This window comes from Neovison vison, chromosome 2 (assembly GCF_020171115.1).
Source record: "Neovison vison isolate M4711 chromosome 2, ASM_NN_V1, whole genome shotgun sequence".
Classification (NCBI taxonomy): domain Eukaryota; kingdom Metazoa; phylum Chordata; class Mammalia; order Carnivora; family Mustelidae; genus Neogale; species Neogale vison.
The window spans coordinates 186,947,247-186,959,008 of record NC_058092.1 but is presented as its reverse complement, the minus strand read 5'-3'; positions in this window follow the sequence as shown (position 1 = coordinate 186,959,008).

The window sequence follows — 11,762 nt, the reverse complement described above, 5'->3', positions numbered from 1 at the left end:
GCTTGCTTGTAGGAAAAGACAGTTTTGAAGGACCTTCATTCAACATGTATTTAATAAATACCAACCTGGGACTGTTAATAGGCACCAGATACAGCAGGGGTGAAAAACGGAAAATTTCTGTCTTCGTGCAACTTACATTCTAAAGGAAAAAAAACAAGTAAATATACAATGTGTTTGGTTATAAGTGCTGAGGAGAAAAATAAAGCAAGATAAGAGGATTAGAGGATAAGAGGATTTTGCTATTTTATATATGGTGGCCAGCCTTACTGTAAAGGTGATATTTGAGCAAAGACAGTGAAAGAGTTGAGGAAGGAAACCAAATGGAAATCTATGTGAAGAGATTCGTAGACAGGAGAAAATCAGCAGATGCAAAGGTCCTGGGGAGGAAGAGTAACTGGCAGGTCTGAGTAAAGCCTAGGACAAAGCATGATAATCAGAGATGAGGTCAAAGTGTAGCCAAGTATCAGATCACATAGAGCTTCACAAATCTTACAATTCTTATCGAGCCATTGTAATCCTTTTGGTTTTTACTCTGGGAGGGATGGAATGTGACAGAAGAATTTGAGCAGGAGAATGAGATAATTTGACTTACACTGTAAAGGAATTTCTATGTGTGTGTAGGGTAGATTACAGGGGATACTGATTATTAAAACCTGGATGTTATTATTAACATGTAACTTGGCTACATGGGAAGGAAGAATAGTAACTCTGGTTGACCAGCCATTTCTTTTGGGTCTTTCCATTAACACATGAACCCAAGCATTTTATAAGATTGATTCATTGTTCTTAAGGAAGGCGCAGAAAACTTGAGGAATACAAGATTATAAAGTCAATAAATTCCAAAGAGATGGGGAAACATGCTTAGAGGAAGTTAGGGCTCTAATAATTTTTTTTAAAAATCAAAATGACTCTATTTTTAAGCTACTAAGTATAAAGTGCTATATAAGAAAAATAATGGTATGGTCTGAATCCTCATCTCATGTTCCCTCAAAATTTATATGTTGAAATAATAATCCCAATGTGATAGTATTAGGAGGTGAGGACTTTGAGAGGTAATAGGTCATTAGGGTGGAGCTCTCATGAATGAGATTAATGCCCTTATAAAAGAGACCTAATGGGGCACCTGGGTGGCTCAGTGGGTTAAGCCTCTACCTTAGGCTCAGGTCATGATCTCAGGGTCCTGGGATGGAACCCTGCATCAGGCTCTCTGCTCAGCAGAGAGCCTGTTTCCCCCTCTCTCTCTCTGACTGCCTCTTTGCCTACTTATGATCTCTGTCTGTCAAATAAATAAAATTTTAAAAAAATAAAGAGTCCCAAGAGGACTTCCTTGCTCCTTTTACCATGTGAGGATTTGGAGAGAAGTCAGCAGTCTGCAGCCTAAAGGAGGGCCTTCACCAGAACCCAACCATGTGGGCACCCTGCTCTTGGACTTTAGGACTCCAGGACTCTAAGAAATAAATTTTTGTTGTTTATAGGCTACCCAGTCTGTCGAATTTTGTTATAGCAGACCAAATGGACTAAGACAAATAGAGAAGATTTTAACTAGGCATTTACTGTGGTCCAGGTACCATGCAAAGTGTTTCATGAATTGTCATTAATCCTCACATCCTATGAGATAAGTGGTATTATTCGCACTTTGAAAAAACAGAGGGTTAGAAACGTTAGAAAAGGAGAATGAGGAGTGAGTGCTAGTGGGAACAGAGGTTTGGGGTTTTTTTTGAGGGATGAAAATATAAAATTGATTGTGGTGATGACTGTACAGTTCTGTGAGCCCAAGATCGTTCAATAAATTGCATTCTTTAAGTGGTTAAGGTAAGTTATATGTTATTTGAATTGTAGCTCAACAAGCTGTTAAAAATATTCAATCAAATCATTAATTGTGTTAAACCATCACAGTGCATGATTAGTAAATACAGCAAATATGGTATAAATAACATAATTCTTCTAGTGTTTTTAGGTCATAATAAAGTAAAAATGATTGTTCCTCAGACATGTTTAAGTTTAAATCAATGGCAATTTTTAAATAAAATATAATAAACTAATACTTTTTTAAGGGCAAAAATTGACCTTCAAGTGGTTGAATCCCAGTCTAGCTTTTAGTGGTGAAAGTAACAATGTATTTATGTATTACTTATTTTAAAAAAACATTTTTTGGGGACGCCTGGGTGGCGCAGTTGGTTGAACGACTGCCTCTGGCTCAGGGCGTGATCCTGGAGTCCCGGGATCGAGTCCCACATCAGGCTCCCAGCTCCATGGGGAGTCTGCTTCGCTCTCTGACCTTCTCCTCGCTCATTCTCTCTCTCACTGTCTCTCTCTCTCAAATAAATAAAATAAAATCATTAAAAAAAAAAAAAAAGAAAACAAGTACACCTCCTTTGGGAATTAGAAATTTGGTTCAAAACAAGAAAACAGCTGACAGCTGAATTGGAGCTGTCTCTAAAACGACTCTTAATATTAGTACTAGGGTACCTTGTCAGTTAAGATGTGTTTGGTTACTTGCAAATGAGATTTGAAAAAATTCAAATTTACTTTGCTTAAACAATAAGTGAATTTATTTTTTTTATTTTTTTTAAAGATTTTATTTATTTATTTGACAGAGAGAGATCACAAGCAGGCAGAGAGGCAGGCAGAGAGAGAGGAGGAAGGAGGCTCCCTACTGAGCAGAGAGCCCAATGCAGGCCTTGATCCCAGGACCCTGAGATCATGACCTGAGCAGGCAGCGGCTTAACCCACTGAGCCACCCAGGCGCCCAATAAGTGAATTTCTTAATTTGCATAGTTAAAACATTCACCTATAATTTAGGCTTCAGATGCTATTTGATTAAGGTTTTACTCAAACTTTACTTTCAGCTCTGAACTATTTCATGTATTGGCTCGTCCTCAAGTTGGCTTTCATCATGGTAGACAAAGTGCTGCCAGGAGATCTTAGGGCTATTTACTTTTTTGTTACTATCTAGAGAGTATGTCTCCCTTAACCATGAAACAAAAGTGTTGGTCTTCACTCTATTTGGATCAATTTTGGCTACAATCCCCACTTTCTGAACCCCTAACCAAACAATTCCTGGCATCAAAGGAATGTCATGAATTGATCAGGACCTGGGTTAAGTGACCAGCCCTGATTGCTGTGGGAAGACGGATTTCATTTTACTGACGTGAATCAGGCTTATCAGGATGAGGGGCCTCCCCTGATTTTGGAGTCGATAAATTTCTTGGATATGCAGTTAGATTTTATTATTTTTGGAATGTACTGTCTCATAATCTCTGCAGATATTTCTAAAGGCCCATTTCCTTTCTCTTCCCTTTCTGGGACTCCAACTACACATACGTAGGATTTTTGATGCTGTCCCATAGCTAATTTCATTGTTGGTCTAGTTGTTTTTCACTTTTTTTCTCGTTGGTTACTGGCATCCTTTACTTTTCAAAAGTTTGCATAATACCACTTTGCTTTTATGAAAGACCTACATCAGTACCTGTTTTTGCTAACTGAAGGAAACCAGAAGAAGATTTGCGTTTCTATCAAAAAAGTCAAAAAGCAGAAATAGTGTTCAGTGTTTGTTTTGCAGTGAGTTATTTAGAGGCAATATGCACTCTAGGTAAGTGGCACTGCCAAGCTCCTTCCCCCAAAACTACACTCAGCATCTCAGCACCAAGCCACCATAACTTTGTACTGTGTCTGTGAGCATCTGTACTTTATCTTGATTAATTTTGTGCATCTGTTAGCAAGATGTGTCCTAAGATATCAGAACAGCCTAAGAGAGGTTGTTTTTGGGTCTGGGAATGCTAAAAAAAATTTACCATATAAATTAATGGTTATTGCTTCTTCACTTTATGCCATTCAGCTTAGGGAAGGTTTCATAGAAATGTTTTACTTTTGGATAACTGGTGAAACCTGTATTGGTTTGGATAACTTATTCTTCTGTACTCAGCTGTGTTGAGTACACTTATTAGTCCATCAAAAGAATTATTCAGGGTGCCTGGGTGACTCAGTGGGTTAAAGCCTCTGCCTTCGGCTCAGGTCATGATTGGGATTGAAGCCTGTATGGGGCCCCCTGCTCATCGGGGAGCCTGCTTTCTCCTCTCTCTCTCTCTCTCTGCCTGCTTCTCTGCCTACTTGTGATCTTTGTCAAATAAATAAATAACATCTTTAAAAAAATGTTTAAAAATAAATAAAGAGGGTGCCTGGGTGGCTCAGTGGGTTAAAGCCTCTGCCTTCAGCTTGGGTCGTGATCCCAGGGTCCCGGGATCGAGCCCCATATTGGGCTCTCTGCTCAGCAGGGAGCCTGCTTCCTCCTCTCTCTCTCTGCCTGCCTCTCTGCCTGCTTGGATCTCTATCTGTCAAACAAATAAATAAAATCTTTTAAAAAAAAGAAAGAAAGAAAGAAAGAAAGAAAGAATTATTCATCTCTGAATAATGGGATTTTTTTGCCCTAGCACTTGCCTTTGACTCTTAGAATTTTCATCTACCTACTGAAATTCTCCATTTGTTCATGCATTTTGTCCACTTTTTTCACTAGTTAGTTTGAAGTCCGTGTCTGAGAGTTCCAACATTGGACTCACCTCTGACTGCATTTCTGTTGACTACTTTGTCTCTTGACAATGGGTTTGTTTGTGTGTCTCATGGTTTTATAATGAATGCTGGACATTATGTGTAGAACAGTACTGTTTTCTGGTAAGCAGTGTCCGCACCTGACAATGAACACAACTCTTCTTCTGTCAGGATGTTAATGTTGGGAGCTGGATCAATCTAGTTAGGAGCGGAGCTGGGCTGGGGCTTTGTACATCACAGACTTGAAATTCATTAGCAGGAAGATGCTGTTTCCTTGTGCTTAGCATGGGGGCTGGTATTTCAGAGAGTTTCTCTCAGTGTTCCTACTTTCCCCGTGCTTTCTTTTTTTTCTTTTTTTCGTTTTTTTGTTTTGTTTTGTTTTTGTTTTGTTTTTTGTTTGTTTTTTAAAGATGTTATTTATTTATTTATTTGACAGAGAGAGACATAACGAGAGAGGGAACACAAGTAGGGGGAGTGGGAGAGGGAGAAGCAGGCCTCCCACCAACAAGGAGCCCAATGTGGTGCTGGATGTGGGGCTCAATCCTACGACCCTGGGATCACCATCTGAGTCCAAGGCAGATGCTTAATGACTGAGCCACCCAGGTGCCCGCCCTTGTGATTTCAATTGCCCCTGCATTCTTATGTCACAGAGGGACTCTCTCTCTCCACACTCACTGTTAGGCTGGGTTTGTAATAAAGATTTTCTGTGTCCTAGTCCAGTCTCAGTCTTAGGGAGAGTCAGTGTGTCCGGGCTTTGGGAGGTGGGAGTTCTTCAGTCTCCTCTCTGTGGAAGCCAACTCAGCCTGTTATCTATGGCTGATCTTGGGCAAGAGTTTCTGCTCCTCCCTCACCAATAGTGGATCTCAGTTTGTTATCAATGTAGGATCCAGGGTCTAAGAGAATTTCCTGTTTCCCCTGTGAAGATAAAGGGCTTTCTTTCTATAGATCCCCTAACCACAAGTGATCTTTGTCTGTGCCCTGGGGGCCAATAAGTTTGCTACCATTTATCCAGTGGCTTATGGCTTTTGCTTCATAGTATAGAAGAGTCTGAGGAAAAAAGATCTGGGGGTTTTTGGCCCAGTTCCTAGCAGCTGCCAATTACCTCCTTTGTGTCTGCAACATTTGGTGTTCTTCATGATCTCCTGCCCTGCTTCTAATCATTCATCTCAGTACCACTGAGCTGGTGGGAAAAACTTGCAAGTGCAATTTCCTTTTGTGTCTGAGGCTCCAAACTGACATACTAGCCTACACATGACCATTAGCAATTCGTTAAACATTTTGGTGAGTTTTTTCTTACTCTCCCAAAGGTCTAAAGAGTGTGGCCCATTTCTCCTTGGAACTCCAGTTACTTGGTTGCCTTGCAAACTCAGCTATCTGGTGTGCTCAAAAAATGTATGATTTTGCAGATTATCTGGCTTTTTTGTCATTGTGGGAGCAAAATTCTTTGCATTTTTTTTTTTTAACATTCCAAGCAGAAGTAGAAGTCACACCTACCCTGAAATGCTGGGCAGTTTGGAAAGTCTTAAGGTTGGCAACGTGGGGGATGAATTCTAGGTAGGCAGCATACAGTGTTCATTTCAGGTACAAATATAATCAATAAATACAATTCTGGTAATAAGTTTTATAAAGGAAAAGTCTGACTTTGTTTAGGCAGTACATAGGTTAAGATAGACTAAGCAATACTGAAGTTATAAATAAGTTTTAGTGAGTTAACATGATAGAAGTTTGTTTTTCACTCAAGCTACACACAGTGGAGATCGTCAAGGTAGTGCAGTTTGAAGCTTTGTTCATCGTGGCAGCTCAAGAGATCTGTATTGATTAAGTCTTCATCTCGATATGGGCTTCCATGGTGACATGGCTTCTGAGTCTCAGAAGGGACCATGATGAAACATATTTTGACTTTCATACATGTCACTTTCAATGGCCAAAGCAAATTTGTTGGCAACAACTAACGTTAAAGAAGGTGGAAAAGAGGGACTCCTGGGTGGCTCAGATGGCTGAGGGTCTGCCTTCGGCTAAGGTTGTGATCTCCAGGTCCTGGGTTCGAGACCCATGTCAGGCTCCCACTTTGGAGAGGAGTCTGCTTCTTGCTCTCCCTCTGCCTCTCCCCATTCTTGTGCGTGCTCTCTCTTTCCCAAATGAATAAATTTTTTTAAATCTTAAAAAAAAAAAAGGAAGATGGAGAAGAGCAGAACTTTCTGTCTGGGAAAAGTCTTAGAAATATTTGGTGAACCGTACTAAAGAATACTATGGGGAGGTAGCCTTGTCTTGCCAACCAGCAGTAGAAAGACATGTGTAGTTAATGTGTGGCTGACTTAAATTTAGCAGAATTAAATCTAAAGAAGCCACAGATTAATTTTAAAGTAGAATCACAAGTAGATAGAAGTTTCATTTTTATATAAGATTTCATTATAATATGGAAATCTGCTTAATATTGACAAACTATTAATTGGCAGAATAAGTTTGAAACCAGTGATGACCCCTGTCATTTCAAATCTAATAAGATTCAAAATCAAACTCTTCGACCGCTCTGCAAATTTCGCTCACTTTCCCAGCTTCTTTATTTTGGTTGTTGATAACATTTTTCTGGCCATCTTTCCAAACTAGAGACCATGGCACTTTTTTTGTGTAACTAATACAAGCTTGAGAGGCCAATATGAGGTCCTATGCGTTTTGCTATTAAAATTAAAGATCTTGATGCTTCTGTACTGCTTATTGAGAAGACTTTCTTCTTCTCTAGAGTTATCTTCCTCAGATAATTCCCATGCAAGAATGCTTATCCTATGTAAAGGGTCAGTCCTAATTACTACATTCACTTCTAGGGCAGAACATCAGGAAATTTACTCAGACCCTCGGGAAATGTCACTGTCTTCAGATATTGTTTCAGTCATAGTCATATAAGTGATGAGTGTATTAGTTTCTTCTTGCTTCTATGATAAATTATCACCAACTTGATGGCTTAAGCAGTGCAGATTTATTATCTTACAGTTCTGTAAGTCAGAAGTTTGCCGTGGGTCTCACTGGGTTAAAATCAAAAGTATTGGCAGCTGTGTCCCTTTCTGAATTGTTCTAGGGAAGAATCCATTTATTTGCCTTTTCTAGTTTTTAGAGACCTCCCACATTTCTTGGCTCCTAGTCCCCTCTCTCCATCTTCAAATCAGCATTGTAGCAAATATGTCACTTTGCTTCCATCCTCACAGTTCTTTCTCTGATCACAACTGGGAAAAGTTTTCAGCTGTAAAGAATCATTTAACTAAATTGGGCCCACCTGGATAACCCAGACTAAGTTCTCCATCTAAAGGTCCTTAATTATATATGCGAAGTTCTTTTGTCAGGTAAAATAACATATTCACAGGTGCAGGGGAGTAGGATGTGGACATCTTTGAGGGGCCATTATTTTGTCTGCCACAGTGAGCATCCCCACGGAGGCCACATGACTTAGATGGTCTGGCCACCCCATTGCAACCACTTTCCTCAATGTCGCAGTGATAGGATGTTAGTAACTGGAACGGTTTCCAGTTTCAGCTGCATTCATCTCTTGACTTCTGTGTTCCTACTCAGGATTAAACAGAAAGTCCCTATTGCTTCTAGTCCCAAGGCTCATCCCCCATGCCCAGTGAAATGCAGTTACACAGCATTTTCTTTTGTGACAGGTAACTAACACGATATTGCCTCATTATTTAAAAATACTTCAGTGCCTTCCTGTTGTGCTTGTTACAGTACCAAACAGGTCCTGCCTAATTTAGCCTCAGCATACGGATCATCCTGGTTTCTCTCTTGCTTATGGAACTACAAATACACCAGGTTTCTTTTAGCTTCTTAAATGCATCAAGCTTTTTCCTGTCATATGCTCCTCACACATGCTATTCTCTCTCTTTAGAATGCTCTTGTTCACACACTTCATTTGGCCAACTCAGGTCCCAGTTTATATGTCACGTCTTCAGCAACACTTTCCCTGTATTATCTATCTAAATTATGTCCCTACTGTTATTCTTTTCCATAGCACCTTATTTTCTTTTATTATAATTAATATTTATTTATTTAGTGTATTTTTGGTTTCCTTCAAAGGACTCCCAAGTTATATACAGCAGGAATCATATATCACGCCATCCGATAAGATTATAAACTCTTTAAGAAACTGTCTAATTAAAGTTTGATCTTCCACAACCCAACAGGCAGTGTCTTGGACACTGTTGGTAGGCGTTCCATAAATATTTATTCAATGAATCTTGGACTACTTAATCTAGACTCCACTTTCTTTCTCCTCTAATTTACATAGCGTAATATTCTAAAACATTGCTTCCATCATCTTTATCCCTGGGTGAAAAATTTACCCACTCTTACCTATTTTATCCAATTCAACTTTATTATTTCTCCTCTCAAGTAAAGCGTGTAGTATTTTATAATCCTCACCATTCAGTACTTATCTACTCTTTCAAATGATTTCTAATTGTTTCATATGTATGACTGCAATTTGATTAAAACTTCCTTCAATAAGTCTACATTTTCTATTTTGTCTTCCCCTTTTCTTGGAAGTAACCATCATTCAAAATGTGAAATAAAAAACTGATTTATTATTTTCTATGTGTAGAAGCACTACACTTGTTTGGTCCAGTCTCTCTGCTGGTCTTATATGGTATTTTGTGAAAGGTGGAGTTCAGGGATTGACTGACTTTCAAAGATGGGAGTGAGTTGGGTTGACATCAGCTATGAAAGCCCAATTATTCTGGTGGAGAGACTGTTTACAATGGGCTGATTTTCAGAGCTGTGTTCACAAGAGTAAGGCTGTTGCTCTTTGGCTAACTTTAAAAAATGGGAAGTTGTCACTGACTGGCTGGTTTTTTAGAGACTTGTTCAGAAGATTGAGTTACCACCATTGATCTATTAATTGAGTTTAAATTACTTCTGTTCAGGGGTGCCTGGGTGGCTCAGAGGGTTAAAGCCTCTGCCTTCGGCTCAGGTCATGATCCCAGGGTCCTGGGATCGAGCCCCACATCGGGCTTTCTGCTCAGTGGGAAGCCTGCTTCCTCCTCTCTCTCTCTCTGCCTGCCTCTCTGCCTACTGGTGATCTCTGTCAAATAAATAAATAAATAAAAATTAAAAAAAAAAAAAGTAAAATTCTTAAAAAAAAAATAAAAATAAATTACTTCTGTTCATTAGATGTTACCATAGCTATATAATAATATTTTCTAAAAATATGGGACTTTTGATACTTTGTTCAAGAAATATTTAATTGATGAACATATTCAACTTTTTTCAGATGCAAGAAGAGATTGGAGGTTTATAGTATGGCTAGAGCAGTTCTGTTCTAATGTTTGGTCTTTCAAAGGGGAACTGTGTCATTCTTTTTCTGTTCTCCAAAGTATCTCTCATTTTCATTCTAACCAAGCAGGGATGATCAGGTTGAATAGTCATATATGTTGTCCTTTTTGGGCAACCAAACCATATTGATAGGGACAAGTTAGACATTATTTTCAACTTCACAACTCATTGCTGATAACATCATGTAAATTTTTAGGATTGTCGTTCCATTTGGAAGAATCTAAAATTAGAGTGTTTGATATGTGACTTAAAGGAGTTCAGGGCATATCAGTTTTCTTTAAACCAATAATATTCTAACGAGTAGTTGTGGATATCCTTATTCAATTCTAACAGAAAAGAACTCGTTTTACTAGCTAAGCATTAGTATTAATCTTTTATTAAAATTTTATACATTTGGGGGCACCTGGCTGGCTCAGTTGGTAGATCATGAGACTCTTGATCCCAGGGTTGGGAGTCCATGTTGAGTGTAGAGATTACTTATTTATTTGTTTGTTTTTTACACATCCAATAAGTAGAGGGATATCCCACAGATTAGTTTCAGGCTCCCTAAGTTTTATCTCTTCGTCTGCTCCACTAAACTTATAGTTTTGATGATAGAACATAGGACGCATTCAAATGGCTATAAAATGTCTGGCCCCACACCTTCGTTTTACAATGATGGGTGGGTTGGCACAATGGGTGGTAGGAGTATTCTTGGATGCCATTCCTACACTGGGACAGCTGGCAATATTTTAACTATGCAGAGAAGTGACTGTGAGTTACAAAAATATATCCCACTAAACTAAAACCAAATGTATTCTAACTCAACTTCCCTCAGCTAAATTTAAAAAATGCCTGTGAGCCACTCCTACACTGCTAGACAAGGGGAAGTGTGACAGAAGAGAAATCAGTGAGGAACCAATTTGCAGTCTAAAGATTGCAGTTAAAATTTTGTGAACTGTGTGAATATACTGCTAGGGCCTCTTCCAGGGCCTTGGAAAAAGCTAGTGCAAATGAAGTTCCCTGAAGCTGAAGCCTTCTTAGCTTTGCATTAAGTTTGCTTTGGGGTCTGGGGCCATTTTATCTGTAGGGTGGATTGTCAATTTTTAGTCAGCTCATATAGGGTCAGTGGATATGTTGATTACAGTTCCATTTGAGGCAAAGATTTGCCTCTTGATTCAAAGACCTTTAGTCATTTGTTTAGACTAGAAGTTCTCAAATTCTTTGGTCTCATGACCATTTCACTCCTAGAAAGTATTGAGGACTCCAAAAAGCTTTTATGTGGCTCATATCTGTCAATATTAATGGTATTAGGTGTTGAAACAAACATATAAAATATTTATTAATTCATTTAAAAACAAAAACAGTGAATCTATTACATGTTAACAAACATTTTTAATAAAATAGAACTATTATTATTTTTAAACAATTCCTATATTTTCTTTTATGCTTTGTGTCTGGTTTATTTTTAATTTTTTGAAGATTTTATTCATTTATTTCAGAGAGAGAGAGAGAGCAAGAGAGGGAACACAAGCAGGAGGAGTGGGAGTGCGAGTGGGAGAAGCAGGCTCCCCACTGAGCAAGGAGCCTGCCACCAAGATGGATCCCAGGACCAGATCCCAGGATCCTTGGGATCATGACCTGAGCCCAAGGCAGAGCTACACAGGTGGCCTGACTGAGCTACACAGGTGGCTCGAAACAGAACTATTATTTCATTGTTTTGTTTTGTTTTTAAAGATTTTATTTATTAGACAGAGATCACAAGTAGGCAGAGAGGCAGGCAGGGAGAGAGGGGGGAAGCAGGCTCCCTGCTGAGCAGAGAGCCATCTTGGGGGCTTGATTCCAGGACCCTGGGATCATGACCTGAGCCCAAGGCAGAGGCTTAACCCACTGAGCCATCCAGGCGCCCCAGAACT